General features: G+C 40.0%; 1 protein-coding gene and 2 non-coding genes across 13 annotated transcripts in view; 2 read left to right on the top strand and 1 right to left on the bottom strand.

Annotated features, from left to right (window-relative positions):
* Window positions 1–26,254, top strand: part of SGMS2 (sphingomyelin synthase 2) — a 98,444-nt gene that overhangs the window by 39,532 nt on the left and 32,658 nt on the right. For 3 of the 11 annotated variants that reach the window (XM_010805900.4, XM_005207618.5, XM_059887513.1), the window contains exon 2: window positions 2,449–2,538. The exons of the other annotated variants lie outside the window; for them this stretch is intronic. The gene's annotated coding sequence lies outside the window, so the exon portion shown is untranslated. The remainder of the gene's footprint in view (window positions 1–2,448; window positions 2,539–26,254) is intronic. 11 annotated transcript variants of the gene reach the window in all.
* Window positions 18,238–18,310, bottom strand: TRNAG-CCC (transfer RNA glycine (anticodon CCC)). The gene has a single exon. It is a non-coding gene; the product is annotated as a tRNA-Gly (tRNA).
* TRNAC-GCA (transfer RNA cysteine (anticodon GCA)) lies at window positions 20,625–20,696 on the top strand. Its single transcript has one exon. It is a non-coding gene; the product is annotated as a tRNA-Cys (tRNA).

Genomic DNA, 26,254 nt, shown 5'->3' with positions numbered 1-26,254 from the left:
TTCTAATGGTACCTCAGTGTTCCAGAAATGGCTTCAATAGGGGGAACCTCTGAAGGGTTTAAAATGAGAGTAAATTTGTAGAAAGGTCAGTGTGGAAAACTGGGACGGGAAGGGATTAATGCAGTCCAGGGGAAACACGATGGTGACTACAAGTTTGGCTATTAGCGGAGCTGTTGGACAGACAGGGTCAGGTTAGTGGAGTTGGTGGGGAGAGTAGAGAGAGGTAGTAGCTAGAGTGAGGTCCCAAATGAGAAAAACATCCTCTGATGGTGGGGTGATCTTTTCAAAGGATTAAACATGTCCCACTGAGAGTATTGTATGGTATCTGAAATGAGCACAGAGTTGCTTACCTCCTATTATGGGCCTTACTGGAATGTAGCATTTTTGACCAGTTGAAGTTTATTTCATCTGTACCCAGCATTTCAGATATACCTTTGTTCTTTAATTTTTATAACAACTTTATTGGGATGCAATTCATAACCACGAAATTCACCCTTTTAAAGAGTACAGTTCATTTAGTGTATTCACAGAGGTGTGCAACCATCACCTCTACCTAATTTTAGAACATTTACATCATCCCCCCAAGAAAGCCCCTACCCACTGATATTCACTACCCAATCTCCTCTGCCTCCAGCCACTGGCAACACTCGTCTGTGTTCTGTCTCTGTGGATTTTCCTCTTCTGCACATTTCACAGAAGTGGAATCATGAAGTATGTGATTTTTTGTAACTGGCTTCTTTTACTTAGTGTGTATAATGTTGTTAAGGCTCATCTGTGTTTTAGCATGTATCACCACTTCATTATTCTTTATTGCCAAATAATATTTTATTATATGGGTACAGAGCATTGTATTCATCCATTCATCAGCTGGCCGTTTGGGTTGTTTCTGCTTTTTGGAAGTTACGAATAATGCAGAAAGAACATTTGTCTACAGGGTTTTGTGTGAACTAGGGTTTTCATTTTTCTTGGATCTATAACTAGGAGTGACACATTCATTCTTGAGTCTTTTCCAACAGTTGAGTATTTTGGGTGAAAGTGGGATCTCAGTTGAAAATCAGTTTCTGGTTGTGGATGCATATATGTCCCGTAATTGTTAAACATAGATTTTAATGATATTGGTTGGGCATTTAAAAGATATATATACTTCAAATACCAAATCTGGTGTGTGTATGTGTGTGTGTGTGTGTGTGTGTGTGTGTGTGTGTATGTGTATCTTGGGCTGTACTCTTAGGATATAAGGTGGTTCTATGAATTGGAAACCTCTGGAAAATGATGTACATTTTACTTCTATCTACAAGTCAAATTTTAGTTAAAGTAAGTAGAGCACAGAGGAGTTTTAGGGCAGCACAACTGCTCTGATAGTTTAATGGTAGATACATGTCATTATACACGTATCCAAGCACACAGAATGTACACCAGCAAGAGCAAACCTTAACTGTGAACTGTGGACTCTGGGTGAATCTAAAACTACTCTAAAAAATAAAGTCTGTAAAAAATCCTTTAAAATATCATAGCAGTTGTACATATTGCAAGGGAATCCTTCACCGTTTTGTTGGAGTGTGATGCATTTTGCACTCCACAGCAGCCTGGGTACTGGCGGTTCCTCACCTGCTCTGGAAAGCCCTCAGTGCCCTGGCCTCTGGCCTCTGTACCTCTCTGCTCCTGGGTTTCAATGCTCCATTGCCTTTCTGTTCTTGATACCTGCCTGGCTGATTCCTGCCTCAGGGCTTTTGAACCAGCTGCTTCTGTGACCTGAAATACTTGACTTCCAGGCCCCACCCCCTTCCCATTATTATTAAGTCTTAACGCAAATATTGAGTTGGCCAAAAAGTTCATTCGGGTTTTTCCTTACATTGCCAGCCCAGTACTATCTGCTCATTTCCTAACCACTAATCCCTAAATCGGCTTCCCTGGTGGCTCAGAGGATAAAGCGTCTGCCTTCAATGCAGGAGACCCTGGTTTGATCCCTGGGTTGGAAAGATCCCCTGGAGAAGAAAATGACAACCCACTCCAGTATTCTTGCCTGGAGAATCCCATGGACAGAGGAGCCTGACGGGCTACAGTCCATGGGGTTGCAAAGAGTCGGACAGGACTGAGCAACTTCACCCACAATCCCTAAGTCAGCCACGCCAGCCTCACTCTGACTCTAACTTCTCTCAGTGGCGGTTCTCACAGTCTTCTTGTTTATCTGCCGTTGAGCATCATGAGGGATGGGACTCTGCCTACCTCCCCCGCTCCACCTCTGAACAGTTCTGTCAGGTATTGCTAATGTTGGTGGAAAGCACAAGTTGCTTTTCTCCTCCTGAAATGCTAGTACCTGTTAGACCCAGTGTCTTCCAGGGGGTGGGATGGCAGTATCATAGATTCATCATTTCACTCTCACTCCAAGAAAACCAGCAAAACATAACAAAGCATGATTCTGACTTAAGCTCTCACTTTCTCTTTTAGAGCTACCATCCTCTGCCCTTCCCGCTCTTCACAGAAAGGATCTCTGACAAGTCTTAACAGTGTTGACCGCTGCGAGGATCACGGACCATGGTGGGATTTATTGTTGTTGTTGTTCAGTTGCTAAGTTGTGTCTGACTCCTTTGCGACCCCATGGACTGTAGCCCACTAGGCTCCTCTGTCCATGGGGCTCTCCAGGCAAAAATACTAGAGTGGATTGCCATTTCCTTTTCCAGGGGATCCTCGTGATCCAGGGTTCAAACCCATGTCTCCTTCATTGGCCTGCAGGTTCTTTCCCACTGACCCACCAGGGAAGCCTGCAAACAGTAGGTTGGGTGCTTCCTGGTGCTCGATCATACATGTGATTTGCTCAGGGTTGGATGCCTACCAGTTGTCCTGCAACTTCTCTGCTATCTTCTCTTTCCTAGTTAAGACATTTCAAAACATGCCTTAAGAAAAACATGCCTTAACTTTGAGAGTTTCTGTCTTATCGTCAGGAGAGTCTTAGATTTCAAGCTGTTTCACGTGTGTGGATGTTTCCTCACGTGTTAGATTGTTGTCTTAAATGACAGCAAGAGAAATAGAGGTGATACCAAAACTTCCTAACCTCTTTGCACGAGTGCCCACAGACAGGGCCCTCAGTCATTGCCTCAAAGGTGCTTTGAGAAAAATTAGTGGTACTAAAAGCCTTCAAAGAAACATCAGTCAGCGGAGCAACTGTTTAACAACATTACTGAAATGATTACTAGCAAAGTTACTTTGTTTCTGTAGTATTTAAACTAAAGTCAAAGAGATGTGGTAATTATACACATTCTTCCCTGGTGGCTCAGATGGTTAAGAATGCGCCCGCAACGCGGGTGACGTTGGTTCGATCCCTGGGTTGGGAAGATCCCCTGGAGGCGGGCATGGCAACCCACTCCAGTATTCTTGGGCTTCCCTGGTGGCTCAGAGGTTAAAGCGTCTGTCTCCAATGCCGGAGACCCAGGTTCGATCCCTGGGTCGGGAAGATCCCTGGAGAAGGAAATGGTAACCCACTCCAGTATTCTTGCCTGGAAAATCCCATGGATGGAGAAGCCTAGTAGGCCACAGTCCATGGGGTTGCAAAGACTCAGACATGACTGAGCGACTTCACTTCACTTTTTGCTCACTGAGAAGGAAGGAAGCTTTCACGCTCATGGTTGACATTGTGCAACTCAATCCACTGTCTGGAGTATTAGTAATTTGAATTTAATTCCTAGGATAGTTTTATTCTTGAAAATAAAAATAGCAGTTGCATATTTAATACAGAAGGGTTTCTCTTTCTTCTCTACAGCAATGGGCACCTTACGACTGGGGCTCAGTTTATTCTGACATAGCCATTCTTTTTCATCATTACTCGTTATCATCATGTTTGCCTAAAAAGTCTTCAGCCAAAGATGGACCTCAGGGCCATATAATCCCAGGTTAATTAAAAATACATTTTTATGAGCATTTAAGTTGTTCAGCACAGCACTCGATAGGCTTACTTGTTTGTCTTCTGTAAAATTCAAAATACTTCTAAGAATGTTGCTAGGATTAGAATGCCTATAAGGGCCAATGCAAGGAATGACAACTATTTCTGAATATTTGACCGCAGTATTTTCTCTCCCTTCGTCTTACAGTGTCTGTCCCATTGAAGCTGGGTAAAGAAAAGAATTCATTTGTTCACTAAATACTTACTGAACGGTTTCTGTGTGCCAGGCGCTCATTTCAGTGTCGTGAACGCAGTGAACAAAGTAAAACCCCTGTCTTCATGGAGCTTTTAAAAGCCCCGAACATCCTCAGCAAACAAGTGGGATAAAGGAGGCGCGGGGAACGGACTCGCTCTCAGATGTGCCGGGGGAAAGCTCCTTCAAAATGGCAGACAGACACAGGATGCAAAGGATAGAGCTGGAACCTGGTTTGGAAAACAGGATAAAGCCATCGTATAATGCTTTAGTTTTAACCACTGCAAAATAGAGAAGCTTATTAAAACAATAAACCGAAAAACCAGGTGCCAGGGTGATTTGACCTAGGCTTAGGAAAGAAGGATTACTTTTCAAATAAACGATTTTAAGTCACTTTTTTTTCAGGTTTACAGATTCTGCCCCAATTCTGCCTTCACTGCCCCCTCCCAGCCTTGGTCTAATGCAGCTTTCCAGAGTATCTCTATGCATAGTATGAGTTCATATTTGCCCCATTCGTAAAGTAGAAGATAGCAAACTATACTTCTGAGCAATGTATTTTTTCCTCCTTATATATGTAGGAGGGTTTAGCAAATCAGTACAAAAAAGAACATCCTCCTCGTTTTTTTTTTTTTTTCTCCCCCTCGTCACAGAGTAGTCCATTGTATGGATGTACCACAATTTAAATAGTGACCTATTGATGGAGGTTTGGGTTGTAGCCAGTCCTTGCTCTTAAACAATGCCGCAATAAATAACTTTGTGTGTAGGTTATTCTGCATGTACACAATTATATGTGTATAAATTTGCCAAGTAGAATTGCAGATCATAAAGGATGTGTGTAATTTTGATAGCTGTCTTGTCAAATTGCCTCCCAGAGAAGGTTTATCTTATTCTCACCCCCCTGCTAGAAATTTGTGAGGCTAGCTGTTATTTGGGTCTGGATTTTTTTGTTTTTTGCCAGTCTGATAAGTTAAATGGTTTCTCAGAGTTTCAGTTTAGGAATACTATTCATTCAGAAATTTCAGTGGCATATTTTTTAAAAGAAAGTGCTCAGAAATGTAAACAAGGCTAGAATTTAGCTCTTTTTATTGTACAAAAGACGCTAAAGGCCATCTTACATCTTCTATTATGTAAGGTGAGTTTGTCCATGTTGAAAATGCTACATTTTAAATACTGAAAATAATACAAGGTGAAAGTGCTTCTAGGCTCATGATATACCTACCTAGGTGATCTGCTACGAGTCAGACCTTTCGTATATAGTTTGGTGCTCTATGATAGGTAATTGAACTAGGACAGTGTACAAAGATGAGTTAACACAGCAGGCCGAGACTGCCCTTCTAGGAAACAGTGCTTGCAAGATTAGCCCTTGACTGGTGGCATGTGGTCACTTAGATTGGAGGAGGGTTCCCACCATTTCCTGGTAAGGATGGCTCACTGCGCCTGACCTGTTTGTGCAAACAGTATTGGTTTCTGTTGAGTACCTGCTTGCATTCCGGGAGTATAGAATTTAGGTATGTGCCCAGCAGAAGTTTCCTGTGTAGCCAGTCCCAGTAAAAACCCCAGACACTGAGTTACTAATGAGCTTCTCTGGTAGACGGTGTTTCACAGGTGTTGTCAGCACTCCTTGGGGGAAATTAAACACCACCTGTGTGATTCTACTGGGAAAAGGCCCTTGGAAGCTTGCTCCCGGTCTCCTCTATACTTTACTCCACATACCTTTATCCTTAGCTGATTTTGCTTTGTATCCCTTTGCTGTAACAAATAGCCACGAGTACAACTGTATACTGGGTCCTGTGAGTCCCCCTAGTGAATCATCACACTGGGAGTCTTGGGGACCCTGCCCCAAACAGCTTGGAAAGACTAACGTTCTCTGTCCGTATTGGTATTAGTGGTGAGTGACACAGATATTTTTAGCATGCAATTAATTGACTTTGATATTGTCTCTTGACTTATAGTCTGTGTTCTATTGTAAAGTGCGTAATGCTTTAGATTTCTGTGATTTAGCGTTTATATCTAACAAATGGAGGCAGCAAGAAGGGTGCTGGGGAATGGAGAGTTTTGTGTTTAGTGATGAGTGCACAAGTGGTTATTTGGTCTTCCCAGTGCCTATACTTCAGCTTAAAAACTTACTGCTTTAACTTTCTATACTTTGGTTATTAGGTAAATGGATTTACTCAAATTTCTTTGGCTTCATAGCCACAGAATTTTAGCCAGTCTCATTCCTAAATATACTCTGATTCTGAAGTTTAACTGCAAACCAGTAGCCCTGGAAGCATCACTTAGGACAGCTTATGTCCCAAATAGGACATAAGGCCCAAAGATGGAAATAAAGCTTATTTTTGCTTTATTATATTAGCATGCTGTTTTTGTATTATATTAACATCCTGTTTAACATTTTTCAAATGGAAAACTGATAAAAAGTGTTAAACATAAAGATTTATGTCTTTAAGCTGCTTTAAAAAAGAAAAGAAATTAGATGGCGTCTGAAGGCTGAAAAGGACAAAACAAAAGGCAGCACAGTATCTGGTATGTGTGGGTGTGTGTGGCTTTTCAGAACCACTTTCCCCCTCTGAATATTTCATGCATAACAATGACTAGGAAGAAAGGTGGCTCCAGAAAGTATTAGGGAGCCAGTAATAACTAGTGGAGAAATGTCATGAAATGCAAACCCAGGGTGTTTTATTCTAGAGTTTCGGTTTCTACAGTGATCTAGGCACGGGTGCTAATTTTTGTTTAAAGACAAAGCTCAGAGAGGTGACCTTAGGCGGCCAGTGACATTTATTTATATTCTTGGTGGTGTTTGAGGATGGACCTCTTCAATTCTAAAGCTACTTGTGTTGTGGTATCAATTCAAAAGACAGGTATATGTAAAGGTGTAATCGTTTTTCTGACCTGGAATGTGGCCCACCAAAGGAGTCAACCCTCTGGTTGCCTGAAAAAAATTCCTTCTTGACTCTGAGGTCAGAATTAGTGACACAGGGCTGTTTAGGAACGTGTTATATCAACTATGAATTCATGAGAGAATTTTTATGGGGATGGCAGGTAAGTTCCATGACAGCCTATAATCCAGTTCACTTGTATGTGTTCGAATCCTGTAATTGCTTCTCTGTTAAAGCTTTTCTTCAGAACTCAGTAGAAGAAATAAAGCAGACTGTATTTTAGCTGCGAGGGATCTGTTAAATCTGTGCACAGACTTGAAAAGAATTGAAAGTGCCTCTCCTCCCTCCCTGTGACATGAGAAAGAGCAGTGTCAAGGTTAAACATGAAATCAACAGTCAGTCTAGTGCTGGGAGGAGTTTGCCCTGAATAAATATATGTCCTGCGTCTGACTGTACCTGTGCCTGAGTCGCCTTCCTCCTGAATTGTCTGTTACCAGGCAACAGGAGTGATTCAGACCCTCTAAACACTTCACCCCAGTGAAATGTCCATCGGCCAGATTTCCAGGAAGTGTCCCTCTTGTAAGTCACTGGGGAGCTGGACAGATATTCATGCAGGCACTGAAGGTACCAGATGACCCGGAGCTGGGAGCTGTGTTAGATGGTGGGACCAGCTAATATCTGGAAGGACGTACCTCCTAGGGCAAACACAGACTGTTATCTGTTAATACGTGGTAACTGTGGGAAGAAAATGTGGAGGAAGAAAAGGTGAAATCTCCCCAGGAGGACTCATGGGGAAGCAAATCCACCGCTCTTAGGGGGAAAAAAAAAAGCCAGCACATTCCAGATTGTAAAAACAGATCAAGATCTCAGAAAATCTAGCAGCGTGGCTAAGATTGCCTGGAATAAAATCCCACCTCTCACGACTTGCTGGATTTCTGGGTCTCACTTCCTCATGCCTCACATGGAGGATTGATAATGATACCTACTCCATAAGTGGTTGTGCATATTAACCAGCTAATATTGGGGAAGCTCCAATCACATCCTCCACCCTCTAGGCAACTCCCTAAGTAAGCAGTGGGGGGGTGGGGAGGTCAATGGGGGCGGGTGAGGGTGGGAAAAGGTAGAACTGTGTTAGGGATGAAGGAACACCCAACGATAGGTGAGAACTTTTTAGGGATTTATCTATTCTTTTATCATGTTGAGAACTGCAATTATAGACACTGGAGCCTCATTTAAGAAACCTCTCCAAGGGTTTTCAGCATTTCTTACTTAGAAAATTATTTATATATCAAAAAACTACTGCTGGATTAGGCGGGTGCAGGAGGATATAATCATGGAGATTGGTTGGGGGTTTCCAGGGTATCTGAAGCTATATGCGTTTTTTGCTTTACTATTTTTTTATACCTGATATTTTTTCCTCCTCTTTATGTAAGATACATTATAATTAAAAATGCAAGGAACTTCCCTGACATTCCAGTGGTTAAGACTCTGCCCTTCCAATGCAGGGGCGTGAGTTCAATCCCTGGTCTGGAAGCTAAGATCTCACATGGCCTTGCAGCGCAGCCAAAAAATTAAATAAAAATAAAAGTGTAGTTACACAGGGACTTCCCTGGTGGTTCAGTGGCTCCGCGCTCCCAATGCAGGGGCCCAGGTTCAATCTCTGTTCAGAGAACTAGAGCCCACATGCCACAACTAAGATTTTGCATGAAACAACTGAAGATCCTGCAAGCCATAACTAAACTACCCCACATGCTGCAGCAAAAATTCAAGAGCCTGTATGCTGCAACTAAGACCAGGAACAGCCAAATAAATAAATTTTTTTTAAAGATGCAGTCACACAAAGCATTCTAAGTTGGGTGAAATTTTGGAGTCTTGTACCCCATATGGAAATTATAATTATGCAGATACGTTGTTGGAAAAAGAAAGGTGCCTATGGTACTGTGGAGAAGGGTGCAACAGGGCTGGAGTCTCTCAGTGTGTGAGATGACACATTCATTCACAGCCATTCTAGCACCTCTGAACGCTGGGCACCTGGCTGGTGGCCAGTGACGTTGACGCACATCAGACATGGACTGTCCTCGCACCTTCTAAGCCAGCAGAGGGGAACCCCTGTGTAGGCTGCAAACTACAAACCCATAGGCTGGACGAAAGAAATGGGAGGAGCACTGGTAAAGCGAGAAAGTCCTGACATTAAATCCCAGTCTGATCTTTTAAGCGTTCTTGAATTTATTTTTTGAAAGGAAAGCAGAATGTTAGCAGATTGGATTGTGTTGCTGTACACTGGGCTACTGGCCCAGCAGTGGCTGGGTGATGGGAGAGAGTTGTGAAATTCAGAGTCATTCTTCTTCCTGAGTTTGCAGTCTGGTTCTGTCAGGTGGAGGAGTTTCCCAGGGAAGGATCCGCTGTGAAGTCAAAGTCAAGAGGAAGAACGAGATTACAGGAGTGGCTCTCTGGGCTGGCTCAAGAGCTCATCCTCATAGTCCACGGTAGGACATTAGTGTGTGTAAAGTGAAAGTGTTAGTCACTCAGTCGTGTCTGACTCCATGTGACCCCATGGACTGTAGCCTGCCAGGTTCCTCTGTCCATGGGATTCTCCAGACAAGCATACTGGAGTGGGTTGCCATGCCCTTCTGTAGGGGATCTTTCTGACCCAGGGACTGAACCCATGTCTCCTGCATTGCAAGCAGATTCTTTACCATCTGAGCCATCAGGGAAGCAACCAAGGCTAACTTTAGGATCCCTATAAAAAGTAAGAGAAAAACCCATTGCACTCTATAAAGTTTCTCACTTTCCCTTAAGCCACACTATATACAGTGCTTCATTCACTGAATTTTTCATTGAAGGTCGCTTTATTTCATATGGAGTCTTATACTTTGAATAATTTTCTGAGTGTAGAATGTGGACTTGGGGCAAATGCTTTTAAGTTTGACTTATTTGAAAAAGAACCGAAGTAATTAATGATTGAAGGATAGTTGATATACAATAATATTACATAAATTACAAGTGTACAGTAGAGTGATTCACAATTTTTAAAGGTTATACTCCATTTATAGTTATTACAAAATATTGACTTTATTTTCTCTGTTATACAGTATATCCTTGTAGCTTATTTTATAACTGATATTTTGTTGTTGTTCAGTTGCTAAGTCGTGTCCGACTGTTTGCAACCCATGGACTGCAGCATACCCGGTTCCTCTGTCCTCCCCTATCTCCCAGAGTGTACTCAAATTCACGTCCATTGAGTCGGTGATCCTGTCTAACCATCTCATTCTCTGCTGCCCCCTTCTCCTTTTGCCTTCAATCTTTACCAGCATCAGGGTCTTTTCCAATGAGTTGGTTCAAGTGGCCAAACTACTAGAGCTTCAGCTTCAGAGACAGTCATTCCAATGAATATTCAATGTTGATTTCCTTTAGGATTAATTTCCATTAATTTAGATTCTCAGTCTTTCATCAGGAACCTTTATGTTATTTGATGGAAAACTGTATTAACCATTATTCATAAAAGCTTACTGAACATATGTAACTTCTTTTCAAAAACAGAGGAAGCCATAAATGTCTCAAATAATTCAAATAAATTTTGGAGTTCACTTATTTTGCTTATTTGTTGCAAAAATGTTTGCAGTAGGAATTTGTGATCTTGATTACTAAAGTTCTGACCAAACAAATTACCTCAGTTTATTGAGGGTGCAGATGTGAGCTTAGTAATTTTCACCTTAGCTAACACATTTCCTTGCCTTTCCTTACGCTCCAATGATTTATTTAATCAAAAGTTAAGGAAACATTGTTTACCTCTTTATTTCAAAGAAGCACACTAGCCTTTAGAGGTCTCTGCATTCTTTCAGTGCACTGATCAACTGGTGCAGCTCGGATAAAGTCACACCTGAAATGCTGGAACTCTCCCTACGCTGATGACATGGTTGTTTTTACGTAAGAAGTCCTTCCCCCTAGCCCAGTAAATTCAAGGACCGGCTCAAATACTGGTCCAGCCTCATTTAACACCACGTCACCTGTAGAAAAAGGTAATCATTCCTTCCTCTGTGGTTCTCTGTACCCCTCCAACACTTGGTGTTTCCAATGTAATTAGATGAAGGAAATCTTTTTTTTTTTCTTCCTCTTTACTTTTTTTGAATTTTATTTTTTTGCTTTAAAGTTTTCATTTTGAATTGGTATATAGCTGATTAGCAATGTTGTGGTATTTACAGGTGAATAAGGAAGGGACTCAGCCGTACATATACATGTATCCATTCTCCCCAAGCCTGCATCCCAGCAAGACTGGCACATACCATTGAGTAGAGTTCCATGTGCTATATAGTAGGTCCTTGTAGATGAAGGAAATACTGCTTAAAAGCTTACTACATGCTGTCCATCAGAGGCTTTCTTTTTTTTGCCTCAAGGAGTTAATATCATGGGGGTCAGAACACGCTGCCCTAAAATATGGCATGTGAGTTCAGTCGTGTCCGACTCTTTGTGACCCTGTGGACTGTAGCCCGCCAGGCTCCTCTGTCCATGGGAGTCCCCAGGCAGGAATACTGGAGTGGGCTGCCATTCCCTTCTCCAGGGGACCTTCACCCCTCGGATGGGTTCTTGACCTCTGAGCCACCAGGGAAGCCCTGGGATCTTCTTTTGCTACTAGCTCTTTTGTCCCTGGCACTTCTGTAGCTAGATATCTGCCAAATATCTCATTCTCATTTGAAAGCTTCATGATTATTAAATATAATGTTTAAGTACTTCTGTGGATTTTCTTGCTACTGAAATCTTTGCACTAAATCTTCTTTGACCTCCAGAATACCATGTATAAGAGTTTTAATCATGATACAGGAATATACAGTCAAAAGGCAAAGTAAAAAATGGTGAAATTATCACACACAAAGCACCCCAGAGGTAAAGGTTGGTTTGTGTCTTAACAGGCTGTAGTTATAAATTGGCATTTGTGTTTCAGTGGGAACTTCACAGAAGGGTACACTAGGTTTTGTAACCTCCCGGGAAGATGAGTGCAGTGTTTGACTATGCATTTCTGGGTCCAGGAATTGTAGCAGGAAAGATTTCTTGGCATGTATGTAAGCGGGCTGCTGAAAAATTATATGGAAAGCGGGTGTTGCATGTGAAGGGAACATTAAGCATTAAACATTAACAGAAATTAAACAACTTTGTCTGGAAACAGGGTTTAGGGAAAGGGAAAAAAGTGAGTCTCAAAGTGGGCCTGAAAAGGAAGGCAGAAGCCAGATTATGAAGGTCCTTTTAAGCTGTGTTACCTGACAGAAGGACACACCAGCATCTAAGAAGCAGTCCAGAGAAAAAAGATAATTAGGGAAAGGTGATCTGACCAGATATTTGTTATTAAGGAAATAAAATTTATTTTGTTTACCTATAATGGCATTAGTTTTTGTTTTTTTTTTTTAAAGATAACCTCAAAGAGGCGTACTGAAATATTTACAAGTGAAATGATGTTTGGGATTGTTTCCAAAAAAAAAAAAAAAAAAACCTCAGGGTAGAGGATAGTTGGAATAGCTTTCCCATGATGATCATGGTAACTGATGAGGTTTGCTATACTGTTCTCTCTGCTTTAAATACAAAATTTGAAAAAATTTCTATTATAAGGTGTTCTTGTTTTTAAGCGAAAATGAGCAATGGGCTTTTGGCCAATAGAAGCCATTCGAGGGCTTTACAGGAGCCAATAAAGCAGGAAATGGACTGGGAACAAAACCAGAGAGGGAGGGCGTGCTGCATGAAGTACTGGTTTACTCCTTTCCCAGTGAGTGTCTGTGGGGCTCCAGTTTTCCCTTCTGCAAGATTATTCATGTCTTCTTAGTAGCCTGTTCCTGATTGCCCACTTCCTCTTAATAGCAATACTTTCACTGTGTATCCAGCAGTCCAAAGTACTCGTAGTGCTCCATATACCTAGTACCCAACTCGGCTTTCTTTTTATTCTTTATTTTTATTTTTTAGCTGTGCCACACAGCATGCGGAATCTCATTTCCCCAACTAGGGATAGAACCTGTGCCCGCTGCAGTGGAAGTGCGGAGTCTTAACCATTGAACCACCAGAGAAGTCCCAGCTTTTTTTTTGTTGTTGTTATTAAAAATATTTTTTAAATGTATCTTTCTGGTAGATAAATTGAATCCATTAGAAATTTGTTGTGGCTATTGATGTGTTTGGACTCATTCATGCTTTCTATAAGGAAAGGTGTTTGTGAGCTGAACTAAGCTCACAAGAGTTTAAGAGATAAGAGTTAGGTAAGATAGATTCAGGATTAAAGAGGATGGGACGTGGGCTGACTGTCTGGGGAGCAGAAGAAGGAATTTGAAGCTGAGAGGTTTGCTAAGGTTTTATTTCAGTTCAGTTCAGTCGCTCAGTCGTGTCTGACTCTTTGTGACCCCATGAATCGCAGCACGCCAGGCCTCCCTGTCCATCACCAACTCCTGGAGTTCACCCAGATTCACATCCATCAAGTCAGTGATGCCATCCAGCCATCTCATCCTCTGTCGTCCCCTTCTCCTCCTGCCCCCAATCCCTCCCAGCATCAGAGTCTTTTCCAATGAGTCAACTCTTCGCATGAGGTGGCCAAAGTACTGGAGTTTCAGCTTTAGCATCATTCCCTCCAAAGAACACCCGGGGCTGATCTCCTTTAGAATGGACTGGTTGGATCTCCTTGCAGTCCAAGGGACTCTCAAGAGTCTTCTCCAACACCATGGTTCAAAAGCATCAATTCTTCGAGATCAGCTTTCTTCACAGTCCAACTCTCACATCCATACATGACCACTGGAAGAGCCATAGCCTTAACTAGATGAACCTTTGTTGGCAAAGTAATGTCTTTGCTTTTCAATATTCTATCTAGGTTGGTCATAACTTTTCTTCCAAGGAGTAAGTGTCTTTTAATTTCATGGCCACAGTCACCATCTGCAGTGATTTTGGAACCCCCAAAAATAAAATCTGACGCTGTTTCCACTGTTTCCCCATCTATTTCCCATGAAGTGCTGGGACCAGATGCCATGATCTTTGTTTTCTGAATGTTAAGCTTTAAGCCAACTTTTTCACTCTCCACTTTCACTTTCATCACTAAAAGAGGCTTTTTAGTTCCTCTTCACTTTGCCATAAGGGTGGTGTCATCTGCGTGTCTGAGGTTATTGATATTTCTCCCGGCAATCTTGATTCCAGCTTGTGCTTCTTCCAGCCCAGCGTTTCTCATGATGTACTCTGCATGTAAGTTAAATAAGCAGGGTGACAATATATCGCCTTGGCGTACTTCTTTTCCTGTTTGGAACCAGTCCACTTCAGTATTCTTGCCATGAACAGTATGAAAGGTTTTATTTACCCTGTAAATAACCCTCCTGCATGCGTGCTCAGTCGTGTCTGACTCTTTGTGACCCCATGGACTGTAGCCGGCCAGGCTCCTCCGTCCATGAGAATTCCCAGGCAAGAATACTGGAGTGGATTGCCATTTCCTTTTCCAGGGGAACCTTCCCAACCCAGAGATCAAACCCAGGGATCAGACCCAAGTCCCCTGCATTGCAGGTGGATTATTTACCTCTAAGCCACAGGGAAGGCCCTCTCACCCACAAATGAAATTCACTCATGTCCTTTAAAGATACCCCTCATCAGCCCATCATCCCTTTTGACATTCTTAAGATGTGCCTTACTTTAGAGTATAGAAACATATTAACTGGAATGTCATTTTTGCTCTTGTTCAGTATAAGCCTTGGAAATGGGCTCCCAGTCTTCTAATATCTTTATTACTGCATATTATGCTCCAGGAGATGTTAGAAGAAAAAAAGACAAAACCAAAAAACCTTCAAAGTCAGAATATGAAAAACTTCTAGACTGTTACTTTGTTTCAATTTTTAAAAAATATTTTAGGGCTTCCCTCATAGCTCAATTGGTAAAGAATCTGCCTACAATGTGGGAGATCCTGGTTTGATTCCTGGGTTGGGAAGATCTGCTGGAAAAGGGATAGGCTACCCACCCCAGTATTCTTGGGCTTCCGTGGTAAAGAATCAGCTGGTTCAGCTGGTAAAGAATCTGCCTGCAATGGGGGAGACCTAGGTTCAATCCCTGGTTTGAGAAGATCCCCTGGAGACGAAAAAGGCTACCCACTCCAGTATTCTGGCCTGGAGAATTCCATGGACTGTATAGTCCATGGGGTCACAAAAATTTGGACATGACTGAGTGACTTTCACTTTCACTTTGATAGCATGTTTTTAAAAGACAGTTTCGAATGAGTAATCTTTATGTAGACTCATCAACGAAAATTGCATTTAATGGAAATAAGATTAAATATGGAGTTACATCTTTTAGTTTCCGGATGCTAATTGAGCATTGAGTTTATAGCGTTTCCTGACTACTTTTTAGCATGAGGTTCGGGTTCAGAGAATGCTTTTAATCATCCTGTGTTTTTTCTAAACCTGCTTCACTCTGTAGAAAACAGTGACCATAGTTCATTCCCAAGGATAGACCAGTGCTAAACTGAATAGAATGATTTTCTATTTGTTACTGATCTGTGGAGCTTGGCATTTAAAAAAGACTTCTACATTAAAAAAAAATTGTTTTCAGTTTTCATCTGTGTACCCTAGACATTTAAAGTTTGTAAGATATATATATGTCTTCCCTCATCTCCCATTTTATGTTCATTATTTGAATTTTCTTTTCACTTTTACTTCTATCTGATACACAGTTTAGGGCTTACTAAACTTCAAATGTATTTCAGACTCTTCTCTAATTTGTAAAATTTGTTTTTATTGCTCATTCGTGTTTTTAAGTGGCTTCTGGGTAGAAGGGGGAGGGTAGGAGTTACTTAATCAGAAATCTCTTGAGGACAGGAGCCAGCCTTCTGCTACCTTCCTGAGCACTTAGAGCCGAATTCCACACACAACAGAAAGCCAGAAATAATTCTCTGTTCTGATTGGCCAACCATTCATCTGCCTCATCTAAGCTTTCAGCAGTGGGGACAACATTGACTACATATCTAACCCTCAAGTATTGCTTATCTTGAGATTGGTCATCGTTTCATTAAATAATTTTTTTGATATCTGTAGTTTCTCTTTTCCTTATTTAAGATAAAATATAATTTCTGCATCAAAACTCAAACTGAGTTCTGAATCCTTATTGGCTATGTGACAGCTTCAACTTTTCTGTTCCCACATAATATTTTTGTTTTTAATCTTCCTGTGTTTATAATATCGCATTTTTAACCTTTTCTTCTTAAAAGCTTCATGTGGGTTAAACCTTTCTTTAAAGAGTGTACTGGGGTGATCAGTTTTTTAAAAGTTCATTATGACCAAGAGAACTAGAATACTTGACACATATATACATTATTTGAATCTATTAGAAATGGAAAAGAACTCAAAGGCAAAAATCTACTCTCGAGTATGTAGGGGAGCATCTTCAGTGGGATTCCTTTTTAGTTTCAAAACGTTTTATTTGTACAGGTTTCTAGAAGCTGTTTACTGTGATCGAGTTTCAGCAAGTTGGAACATAGGTGTTCTTGATATTCATTTGACTTGATGGGGTACTGATTTTTTTCCCACATAATGAGTGTTCATTTAAAAATTTAAAATAGAATATTGCTTCATAAGCTTGGTGATCTTACTTTAAACATCCCTCTTATTTTAGTTTTATTCATAGCACTTGAAATTTTTTTATTGTTGTTGTAGTACAACATTAGCAGAATTTAAACTCTGTGAAAGAAGTGACTTAAAAAACTGTTGTGTCCCTACAACAGCCCCTAATACAGAGTATGTACTCACTAAATATTGTTGAATCAACAATTATCTTTGCTCTTAGGCAGTAAAATAAAAATATGCTGCTTACTTATTTTTTCAACACAAAAAGGTAAAAAGGGAAGTAAATGTTCCATATAATATCACCTTTCTAGTAACTAGTTTATTTATGCATAGCAGTTTTCCCCCACAGTAAAAAATTGTGCTATATATACCATTTTGTAACTTTCTTCACCTAACATTGTATTAGTATGATGATATTTTATTGTATGGGCTTCCCTCGAGGCTCAGTGGTAAAGAACCCACCTGCCAGTGCAGGAGATGTGGTTCGATCCCTGGTTTGGGAAGATCCCCTGGAGGAGGAAATGGCCCCATACTCCAGTATTCTTGCCTGGGAGACCCCATGGACAGAGGAGCCTGGTGGGCTACAGTCCATGGGGTTGCAAAGAATCAGATATGACTTAGCGACTGAACAGCAACAATTTTATTGTACAAGTAGTATTTATAATATAACTAGAATCCCAGGGACGGTGGAGCCTGGTGGGCTGCCATCTATGGGATCGCACAGAGTCAGACACGACTGAAGCGACTTAGCACCAGCAGCAGTCCCATCTTGATAGATAATGTGATTTGAGTTGTATAGGTTCAGAATCACTGATCTGCAATTTAAAAATCTAAACTTCTAAAAATAAAAAGGCGCTTTGGTTCCTCCTTCCCTCCTCCTCTTGATAACCCAAGTCAGTGTCAATATATCCCTATGTCTCATTCAGATATATTACTGTTTGAATAGAGCCATATGACCTAATATGTGCTGTATATATGTGCTAAATCACTTAGTCGTGTCTGACTCTCTGCAGCCCCATGGACTATAGCCCACCAGGCTCCTCTGTCCATGGGATTCTCCAGGCAAGAATACTGGAGTGGGTTGTCATTTCCTTCTTCAGTGGCTCTTCTTGACCCAGGGGTCGAACCTGGGTCTCTTGCATTGCAGGTAGATTCTTTATGTCTGAGTCACCGGAGAAGCTCACAACAAAGCCAAACTCCACCAAATAACAGGAAAAAGATTTTCAACAGTGCTTAAATACACAGGCTTCCTAAAACATTTGTGTTGCACAAAATTTACCAATATTCACCCAGAGGGCTTGGAGATTTGCTAAATGACTGGCTGGTTTTCTTTTGTGAGAGAATGAATGACATCCATTATATGGGAATTTATAAAGCAGTCTTCACCCTTCTTGGGAATAAACCCTGCAGAAGATATCACACTTTAGTACAGTGACGTCTGTTTTGAAAGTTGAACACTAAGTAAAGACTAATTTAATTGTGAGTTTACTTCAAGTTAGGATTGTAACATCCAAAAAATAATTACTGGTTGACCAGGCTTTCTCTACAGCAACGATACTGCAGACTTGTCCAAAATGCAAAATTCTACACATATGCTGAAAAAAAAATTTTATCTGGCTGTGCCAGGTTTTAATTGCAGCATTTAAACTTTCAGTTGCAACATGTGGGATCTAGTTCCCTGACCAGGAATCGAACCTGGATCCCCTGCATTGGGAGCGCAGAGTCTTAGCCACTCGACCACCAGGGAAGTCCCTAAACATATGCTTTTTATTGCAGTTAATTGAGGCTGAGTGAAGACATGAAACAAAGATTTCAGTGGACAAATATTTCTGTGAAAATAACAGCAACAGCTATACATGGTTTCCAATACTTTTAGCTATTGGTATAAAATGACACATTGGTAATGAAAATATTTTTAAATGTGGACTATACACAGATGTAGGAAGGAAAAAATCTGATACTCCTACCACTTGGACAACCGTTCCTAATGTTTTAGTGTACTTGTGCTCTGACTTTTCTGTAGATGCATTTTTTGCATACTTGAAATTATACAAAACAAAATACCTTTTTAAAGAACAGAAGCACATTTTCCCTGTTAACTCTGTCAACACTCTTATAGTTAAAATCACCATTAGCATTTTCCTGATTATTTGTTGTTGTTCAGTTGCTAAGTTGTGTCCCACTCTTTGCAACCCCTTGAAGCACTCCAGGCTTCCTTCCTTCACTGTCTCCTGGAGTTTTCTCAAATTCATGTCCATTGAGTCAGTGATGCTGTCTAACCAACAATGATTAATATGGAAAATTAGAAAATACAATCAAAATAAAAAAGTTAAAATTACCCATAAATTCATTAAGCAGTATTAATATATGGTATATTTCCTTCAGAGTTTTAAAAATATGTATGTAACATACATCTTTACATTGCTGAAATCATATTGTATTTTCTTCATCATTAAAATCTTAAACATAATATTTATAAACTGAGAATACAGTTGCATCTATTAATAGATATATAGGTAAATACTTTTGTCACAGAAAATTTGGAGAAAGTAGGCAAGAAACAGAGGAAAAGAAAATAATTGGTAAATCCCACAACCAACATTAACACCTTACCTTCTTTAGGGTGTATTTATTAACTTGTTTTTTTTAAAATGTCATGCATTTAAATTTTTATGAAAATAAAAATATGTTGCTGTTTTTTAAACAGAAAGTATAATGTATTTCAGTCATGTCTGACTTTGCAACCCCATGGACTGAGGATCAGTTTTTCCAGGCAAGAATACTGAAGTGGGTTACCATTACCTTCTCCAGGGGATCTTCCCGACCCAGGGATTGAACCCAGTCTCCCACACTGCAGACAAACTCTTTACTGTCTGAGCCACCAGGGAAGCCCTAATGTATTTCTTGGATCCTTCAAAATGTCTGCTGTAGACATTTAGATTGCTTTAATGTTTAACCAAATATATTTTTGGATAATGTTTTTTTCTGTATTTAAAACTGTTCCAAAATAAATTCTCAGTAGTAGTTAATATGTCAAGAAGTGTAAGCATTTTTAAAACTCATGTGCTTAAAAAGAGAGAGATTTTCATAAAAATTGTACAGTTTATGATCCTTATTGTATTTTTTATGCTTCTTTTTGATTATAGCTTAAATTACATTTTAATAGGCTTTGTTTCAAGGTAACTTTCCAGTGTTCTTATCCATGGGTTACAATAGAGTAAAAGCTTGTGTATTTAATCTGTCAGTGAAACATTCTGTAGGAAGTTTCTGTTATTAGTAATTGGGAGACATTTAGTCACAGGAATTCTTTTCTTAGGATTTGTCAGAGGAGGTGTAGAAAATAAGGAAATGAACTCTGGCTATGAGATGGAGCCGCAGAATTTTATATTCTACTTCTATTTCCTTTCCTGACCATTCTTCACTCACTGCATGGATAAACCAGCAGAAATCATTCTCTGTTTCTCTTGTCTTTTTCCAAGTTCTTCTAGTGGCTTTTGAGGGTGTACTTCAGGGATTGGGTTCATCAAATCACCTGCCCTTACTGCAAAGATTGTGGAAACGAAAAGCCGATTTAATATGCAAAGAAAGAAAGATGAAAGCCAAGGCCCTACGTGAAAACCTTGATTAAACAGATCATCATAATTAAAGGATTTTACATGTTACTTGTAGTGAATCTATCTATAATGAATAATATAGCCAGATATAGATATAATATAGATCATATAAATACATGCTAAATGACATATTTTTGTTTATTTACATATGATAACTAACCATTTGTGCTAAATAGAATATCTGATTGTTTCATATGCTGACTTAATTGTGGTTGTATTTACTACTGCTCGGGGCTTCCTAGGTGGCTCGGGCTTCCCTTGTGGCTTAGTTGGTAAAGAATCCGCCTGCAATGTGGGAGACCTGGGTTTGATCCCTGGGTTGGGAAGATCCCCTGGAAAAGGGAAAGGCTACCCACTCCAGTATTCTGGCCTGGAGAATCCCATGGACTGTACAGTCCATGGGGTCTCAAAGAGTCAGACACGACTGAGTGACTTTCACTCACTCGCTCCCAGGTGGCTCAGATGGTAAAGAATCTGCCTGCAATGCAGAAGACCCAGGTTCAATCCCTGGGTTGGGAAGATCCCCTGGAGAAGAGCATGGCAACACCCTCCAGTATTGTTGCCTGGAGAATTCCATGGACAAAGGAGCCTGGCAGGCTACAGTCGGTGGGGTTGCAAAGAGTCAAACACAACTGATTGACTAACACTTTCACTTATCTTTCTTTACAATTGCTCAGATAGAAATGTTTCAGTAAAGGTAGTCCCCATACTTTCAAAGTTATGTTTCTGTTTAACAGTGTCAGCTCCCCCTTCACTCCCCATCCCTACCACACTTTTTTCTGTCCAAATCCTTGGAGCTCTCCTGGTTTTGCTGAGAAGGACTGATGCTCACTCACCTCCAGTGCCCCTCTGCACTCCCCAAGCTGTAAGTGCCCTTTTATGGGACATACTCTGGGCCCCTAGAAGCCATTTGAGTCAGCTCTGATACCTATACTTTTCTATATTGTTTTTGTCTTTTCAGGGTTCCTTGTAAAAACTCTGACTCATTTTCTTGTATCTTTCTTTCCAAACTCTTTTCTCTCTTTATCTAATTACCTCCTGGAGGGACAGCTTGGGTATCTTAGAACAAAATTTCTCGTGTTATGGTATTTCTAAAAGAAATACAAAATAGAACTGTGTATTCTGTTCCGGACTTTTGTTTAAGGGAAACGGGCAGTTGGCTAAGGGTTAAGGGTTACTACAAAACCAATGGTATGTAGATACTCACTCAGATATGGTCTTTATCATCCCAACAGCCACCTACGCTTTGTGGTAGAGGGTTCAAGCTCCATACAGGGAACATTTAGTAGAACAGGCAAGAGAAGACACATTTGTTGATGAGACTTCGCAACTTTCCAACTTTTACCTCTGAACAGCCTCGTTTTCCTTAGCAGACCATGTCTGTTGGCAGTTATTCTGAATATCCAACTATTTACTAATATTTCATAAAATAATATTTAAATGCTGTGATGTATAAACCAAATTTCTTTTTATTTTCTTCAAGTGAGTTTTTTTAATATGCAAACTTTCTGGTGAAAATTAAAGAAATAAACAGTTTGTGCCGTCTCTTCTTTTCCTTAATTTATTAGGATAAGTAAAAATTCAGTAGATAAATATTTTAGAGATCTATTTCAAATCCCAATTCTAACATTCACTGGCTTTCCTCAAACTTGCTAAACGTGGCATTGTTAGACTCAGGATTTTCATCTTTTATGTTACTCTTGCCTTTTCTCCAAGGGTGCCATTCCTTGTGTTGGAGTTATTTGCAGAAACCAAAGCCAAGGTTGGAAACATTGGTCAAATAAGTGCTTTTGAGCAAGAAATAATTTACTGAAATACAACATGGTAGTTTAAGTTCTGGAAGCCAAGTGTAGTGACCTTAATGGCCCTGGAGAAAGTATTCCTTTTTATAGCCTCATACCATTTGAAAGCAGTGGCTTATTCGGCCAGTCATGCAAAAGAACCTTTTTGTGGTTGGCATAAGACAATGAGAAATGGAGGCTTTATACAGGCTTCTCTTGGCTCTTCCATGCCTGCTTTCCTCTCCTACTTTTTCCTTTCCTTATATGACACTGTGCTCTGCCTTGAGGACACCGGATGGGCTACAGCACCGGACTTGAAGAGCTGTCTAGCCCTCCTGCTCTCCTTGCCCTCTGCCAAAGCCTGGAGAACACCACACCCCAACTGCAGCAAGCAGATGGGACCAACCTGCTGAGGGTGCAGACTCTAGAACCTCCCTTTTCCTTCATTTTTCAGTGTTTTAATTCTTGCTAACAGGAAGTGTTCCCCTTCGTCTCTGAGGCTGTTTTAAGCTATTTCTTGTTTTGTTGACACAGTGCACTAAGCAGAAATATAGTAACAAGGAACCCATTGTATTTTAAATGCATATTAAAATGTCTGATTCTAGACTTTAGACCTCTACAAGGAAATTGTGCTCAAGTGTACCCAGGTGCCCTTCCTACAGCAGCCCTGGGGATGAGTAAGCTTCCTGTTCTTAGGCATTTGCCTCTGTTTACAACTATAAAGTGTGCTAACCACAGCCCCAGGTTAAATGTTTGTTCTGAAGTCTCCCCTTTGCCTCCACCCTAGAGCAGGATTTTTTAACTCCTTCCTATAGATTCTTGCTTAAAGACGACTTCATTCAAATCTCCAAGTGCTAAGACTTTCTTCTAATGTATTCATAAACATCAAGCAAAGTTCCAAGATGTCAGTTTTTTAAAAACTCATTTAAATAGCCGATTAATTATTTTATGCAAACTTTTTGAAATTGTATAAATCAGACACCAAGTTTGGTCATGACATGGTAAAGGGAGAAATCAAAAGATATTTTAAAATAATCTGAAAGGCATGTAGTAAAGGAGCTTTATTAAAGGAAAGAGTTATGAAATTATTTTGAAGAAACTGTTCTTTTTTTCCTTCTCACAGTTTTCCTAGAGTAAGAGACTACGCTTCCAAATCTAGAAAGTTTGTTGTTGTTTATGTTGACGAAATATGCTGTTGACTTTGTGATCTCTTTATTTATTTAGAATGAGATCTCTAATATGGTTTAGAAAATGTATGTTTTAGAGAGTATAAGGTTAAGCTGTTAGACCCAGCTTCTGCTTTGCTCTCAGACCAGCCACTGTTAGAAGCAAATATAAGTTCCACTCTCTTTTGAAAATATTAAATGGAATGTGTTTTTTATGATTTTTAGAAACCTCTCACTTGAGTAGGTAATCTGTGCAGACTCCTACTACAGAGTAATAATTATTAAAACCTCCGGGAATCAGTTTCTAGGTGTGTAAATCTTTGGGGTATATACGGAAGCTAGAGATGAAGCAGCAGATAATTACCACTGTTGTTCAGTTAGGCTGTTAGCCTTAACCTTTCTGATACAGCCCCCAGGGTGTTTCTGCTAAGCTGGCGCTTTCCACTTTGTTTGACCATTAAACAAGGAGCAGGTGGTACCAGTTAGCGCGGAATAATTCTCTGACCAAACACCTCTTGGACAGGGTTGCTCGGAAATTAATAGAATCACAGTTCAGGGTGTTAAAGGAACAAATGTCTGTTTAAATTATCAGGAAGGTCTTTGCTTGCCTGCTGCAGTAGATGTAAGCATTTTACCACAAATACCAGACTTCAACCCTCTTTACTTATTCCCCAGGGTCCTGGGTTTATCATGCGGGCTGTAAATACATAAAGGGGTGGGAAGCAGAAGTTTCCTGCCTTGTTCTTTCTTCTAAACCCTGCAGACGCGCAGGCAAAGGAGGGAGAACCCACCTGGAAAGCCCACCCACCCTCACCCTCCAGAAATTGTCTGAACTCCTAGATGTATCAGGAATGGAGGCGGGGAAAGGGGCTTGGGGCAGACATCATCCAGTATTTGGGAAAAACATGTGTTCCCCCACTCTACCCCTTAACTCTGAGAACCTCTGCTTTAGATCCCCAAGAAACATAAAGGATTATTTAAAATATTCCCTAGCTTTGGACCTTGTTTTATAGCCCTCTTCTATCTTCAGGGTCTCATCTGTCTGTCTGATTACTTATCTAATCTGTCCATCTACTTGCTCATTCCCCTATTTATGCATTTGTTCATTCATTTTCCTTGTTACTACGTGTTCTACAACGTACCAGGGATTGTTAAAATTGTCTTTCCCTGGGACTCCACCTCTAAGATTCCTCTCCTGGAATTGAATCTAATCTTTGGAGTTCTCCAGCCATCAATAAAAAGATGAACAAGAAGTAGAAGACAAGATTGAAAACATCCTATGGAACACTTTGCACAGCAGATTTTAGTGAAGGTACTTTATTCTATCAAACTGAGTGACATCAGAAACAGTTACTGCTGGCTGAGTGCGGCACCGCCCTGTGGACAGACCCCAGATGATCACTTCTTGTGAAATACCCGAGTCCAAATTTATTGTTTTCAAATTTGCACAGCTAATATTTGCTCTGTGTCAATAAATATTCATTTCAACAAGTATTAAACTACCTCGCCAGTTAAAGTGACCAATTTTTTTTAAATAGTGAGAAAGAAAACAGACCCTCACTTTTCCCCCTTGAGGTCCAACTCATAGTAAATTTTGATGAATTCTGTTAGAAAACCCATCTGTTTTTTGTCACTTCATCTTATTTACTTATCAGTTTATTTTTGGAGCACAGTTTACACAAATTTTGTTAAACAGTTTGCATTTTATTGGCGGGTTCTTGATCCTGTCTGTAGAAAACTTTAAAATGTATGTTATTTCAGTCACTGCTGAGGAAGTGCTCAGCTGGTAAATAACAACACTTTAAAGGGATAAGTGAGCCTGCAATATATAATAATAGAACATGGGTCAGTCTTTGGTTTCTAAGTCTTTAGAAACTATGTGTCTTGATGGGCTATAGCTTTTTTTTTTTTTTTTTTAAGAGTACAGCTTAATTGAGTTATGACTTTCATCCTATAAAATGTATGTGTTTTAAGCATATCGTTGAATGATTTTTAGTAAATTTACAGAATTGTGCAGCCACCATCATGATCTAATTTTAGAACATTTCCGTCACCCCAAAAAGAAAATGGCAGCCTATTTGTAGTCTCTCTCCATTCCTACCAGCAACCACCACTGATAGGCTGAGTCTTCCTCTTATAACAACTAGTTATAGAACTAAAGTTGTCTAGTCTGTCTTAGTGTGGGATAGCAAATTAGTACCAGAAATCAAAATGTTTATTCTCTACCCAAGCATCACTCTCCCCGAGTTCAGAATTACAGTCATTACAGTAGCTGCTTATTTAATTCTTGTCTTTTAAATTAAGTTTTTTTTCCCAGTCCATTCTCAGAATAGTGTCACAAAGCTACCTTCCAGGCCTTCCCATTCCCCTGATTTAAATCTGTCACTCTTATACAGATGTGGGGCCTGTAAGGCTCTGGCAAAGATGCCTTTCCATGTAACTTTTTTGGGAAAGTATTTCACAAATATATATGATCAGTTTCTTATTAATTAAACAGGGAGTCTTCTTTTCAGTTTTCAAGAACTTGTTAGTAAAAATATTTAGCAAATTTTATGGGCATTTCTGAAACAGAATGCCATGATTCACAAGGCACCCTTGTTTCTGTAATCATACTAACTAACGCCTATCCATTTTAGGCAGGAGGATTTTTACAAGTAAATTAAGCTCTAAGAATGTTAGTAAGGAAAAGCTAAGATGTCTTGGTCTCTGAAAAAACTTTTATAGGCGTGAAATTTCTTAGCTAAACTGGGATCCTGTTAACATAGCAATATATCTATATTATAAATTTATTATAGTGGTGTGTTTGTTACAGTACTTATAATTAAAAGGGAAATATGGGTAACAGGGAAATACTTCATAGGCTCCTCCCCTCTCCCCTCAAGAGAGGTGATTTATATATTAAATTTTTTTTCTAAGTTTATATTAATTTCTTCAAAATTATAAAGATTTAAAAATGCCTATATTTTCTGGAGACTTTCCTATGTGTTTATGCATCTCTCCTTTTTTTTTTAAAAAAGCTTGTAACTGATTGTCTCGATCGTTTTCACTGACTATATTGTTGACCTCTGTGACAGAACAGGGGCTCCTGAGATCGAATTCCTGGTTCAGATCTGAGCTCTGCCACTTCCTA

Source organism: Bos taurus, chromosome 6 (assembly GCF_002263795.3).
Source record: "Bos taurus isolate L1 Dominette 01449 registration number 42190680 breed Hereford chromosome 6, ARS-UCD2.0, whole genome shotgun sequence".
In the NCBI taxonomy this organism is placed as follows: domain Eukaryota; kingdom Metazoa; phylum Chordata; class Mammalia; order Artiodactyla; family Bovidae; genus Bos; species Bos taurus.
The sequence above is the reverse complement of the archived record's forward strand: the minus strand, read 5'-3'. Positions and strand labels throughout refer to the sequence as shown.